Here is a 2,989-nt window from a genome sequence, read left to right as displayed (position 1 = left end):
CTCAACACGACCCCACCACCAACTGTCACCTTGTATTACAGGTCTCCTGTTACGGCTCCAAGGGGTCAAAACGCCTTGCCGATATAGCCATGCGCATGGAAATATAATTGAATTAACATTCCATAAGAACATTTCTGGTGTATACATTTTATCAAACAGTAGGCATGCGTTCTCCAAAGACGCCACATCTCCTTGAATTTCAACATTAGGATCCATCATATTCTCATATTGATTTTGAAACCCGGTAGCATTATGTACATTTCACCTGTATGTATAGATAATTTTTGCATCAGACTTGAGCATGCGAACACCAAATGCTTCCATCACCTGTGACCCTCAGTTTCCTCTGAATAATCAAACCATCATGACTGTCCCGGACTTTCTTATGGCTGTCACAAATGCTTCTTGGTATTCCTTGCCAACGCAGCTTTCGTCCATTTGCCCCCACGCCAAAATTTTTTGCTTCATTATCATCACCCATAAAGCGCAAAAAGGCCATATACACAGGAGCCATTCCAAGCTGGAATGTTTCAAAGTGCAGACAGAATTGTTGACCAAAACAGTTGAATACCGTCAGCATCCATGTTGCATTATCCACCTCCTGAGGATTAGGTTTTACATATCAACGATTGAAGGTGCAGCCATTGTGCATGTCCACCTTGTGACCATTTCTCAAGTGAGTCACAAGCGCTGGCATGTCCCCAGTGACTGAGCATTCAGAACCCGCGTAAGGGCAACTGTAAGGCCTGAACATGCATTGTTGTTCATGCTTGAATTTTCTATAATATGGGAATATGTCGTGACAACCAAGCTTTCGATGTCTGCAAGGAAGTTCCAGAGATTCTGCAACCTTTTCAAGAGCCAAACATCTTATATTCCCCAGTTCATGTCTGCAAGTGGGGCAACGGTGATGCACTCTCAACTTGCAGGAGTATTTACATGAGAAGATGAAACAAAATGCTCAGGTCAGTAAGGGACATAGTAAGAATAATCAAAGTGACATTCATTTGGACCCATTGAATCGTTTTGTTCAGAGCCACTTTCGGGATATGTATATGACAGGACAGAGGCTCGGAGTTCTGAATTAGTTGAGGATGGCATGGGGAATAACATACAAGAATAACAACTGCTTACATATCCGTTGCTTTGCCTCTGGCAGATACAATCACATGGAAGAACTAATACACGAACAACCTTGTAAACTTTGATATCTCCAATCTTATCTGAAAGATCTGACATTAGACCTTTCAAGAAGATCAACCTTATCCACAGCAGTTGTAGCCCGTGTACAATAGGCATGATAGGATTTGGGCCTCTACTGAAAACTCAAACAAATCCCCAATTTCGTAGCACGCTACGAAATCACCTAAACAGGTAGCGCTGCGAAACTGCTAAAAAGAATTCCTGCGCTGCGAAAACACCCTGTCTTTAAGCTAGGCTAAAAAAAAAAATTTTAGCAACAGAATTTTCAGTGATAACAGTGGCTCCACTTGGGATAGTGTGCCCTTGTGTGTGCACTAAGAACTTGCAGGTCCAGTGCCTTATCCATTTATAACAAACAGAAATTTGCTTGACAATCATGACTGTAGGAGAATGAAAACTACATTTATTGAAAAATGCTCAGTTGACCTTGAGCTTATTTGCATTTACCTATACCTACCTACCCTATCAGCTGCAAGCTCCACTTGTAGCTCAAGCAACATGATATTTCCAATGTAGCCAATCATTTATCTTATCTGACATTTGAGTCCTTTGACCGCATCGGAGTTCAGAGCTAATATGATAGTCTGATGACCGCTGCCACTGAATTTGCCTCTGATCTTCTTTGAAAAACTGAAATACTGGAGAGTAAAACTCTTCCATGTAATCAGCTACAGGATCCCAGAATACATGATCAGCTTGGTTTTCCTTGTAACTTTCCAGCTGTGCAAACTGATCTTCAACCACAGTGTTCAGTTCCTCCATCGTGAAAGAGAAAGGAACCAGCATAGTCTCCTTGCGTTCTGCCATAGAAAATTTCTGAGAATAATGATCATGATCATGGAAACTGTATGCCTGAATTTGTCCTTCTAAACCTTCAATTTCTTTCTCAATGTCTTTGGCAAATTCATCAAAAAATTTCATCTTATCCTCTGACTTGCAGTCAAAGGATTTTAGATATGAGGATAATGACAAAGAAAAAGATTCATTTGTTTCTTCTTTACTATGATCATCATTCCATTGTTTGAAACCTTCAACTGAGGGAGAGTCTGCCACCAACTCTGACCTATCTATCCATTCCTCCAAAAACATGAGCCAAAGGTCTTGAAATGACTTAATGGATTTGGCAGGAAAGCATTCAACCCACTGTTTGCATTTCCCTTGAAGTGAATCATAGAATAACATAATGCAAACATCCTCATGTTTAACTCTCAGAAGCTCCAAAAATTCACAAAAATCTGATATATGATTCAAGGTTAAACTCAAATCTTCTCCGTTGAATTTGGGACCATTCCTTAGAAAATAAGCATCCTTGGGAAAATGATTTGGGAAACCATGAATTCCTGAGAAATCTATGCATGCATACCTTGAACTAAGAATGGCAGCTTCTGGGTCTTTCATAACTCCAGTGGAATCACCATGAATGTATGAACTTTGAATTCTTCAACAATGGAGTCGCCAAGGTAGATTTGCAGCCTCAAAAAACTTCTTTGAACTCCTGCTACCTTCAGAAATTCAATCTTAAAATTACGGGAGTGAGTAATCTTCAGTATCCCGGCAGACGCACCAAAATGTTATCACAAAATCAGTACTAAGGGCTGCAGCCAAGCAAGATTTCATGTAACTCTTTCAACCAGACTTTAGACTAAGGATTAGCCTCCTTAGTCAGAGAGGGCTCTCTCACAGACTTTTAATAAAAATCAATCACAACAAGAGATGGCTAACTCTTCACACATTTATGAAAACAAAGCTGGTTGGACACATATCAAATTGGTCTTCATTGGGCTAT

At 40.2% G+C, this 2,989-nt stretch overlaps 1 pseudogene; it reads right to left on the bottom strand.

Annotated features, from left to right (window-relative positions):
* Window positions 1-289: 289 nt before the first annotated feature.
* LOC149253094 (E3 ubiquitin-protein ligase SINAT2 pseudogene) lies at window positions 290-1,239 on the bottom strand (annotated as a pseudogene).
* Window positions 1,240-2,989: the final 1,750 nt, after the last annotated feature.

This window comes from Pinus tabuliformis, chromosome 7, assembly GCF_031772625.1.
Source record: "Pinus tabuliformis cultivar Carrire ecotype Pingquan chromosome 7, CPIR1, whole genome shotgun sequence".
Classification (NCBI taxonomy): Eukaryota; Viridiplantae; Streptophyta; class Pinopsida; order Pinales; family Pinaceae; genus Pinus; species Pinus tabuliformis.
This window is presented reverse-complemented; position numbering and strand designations above follow the sequence as displayed.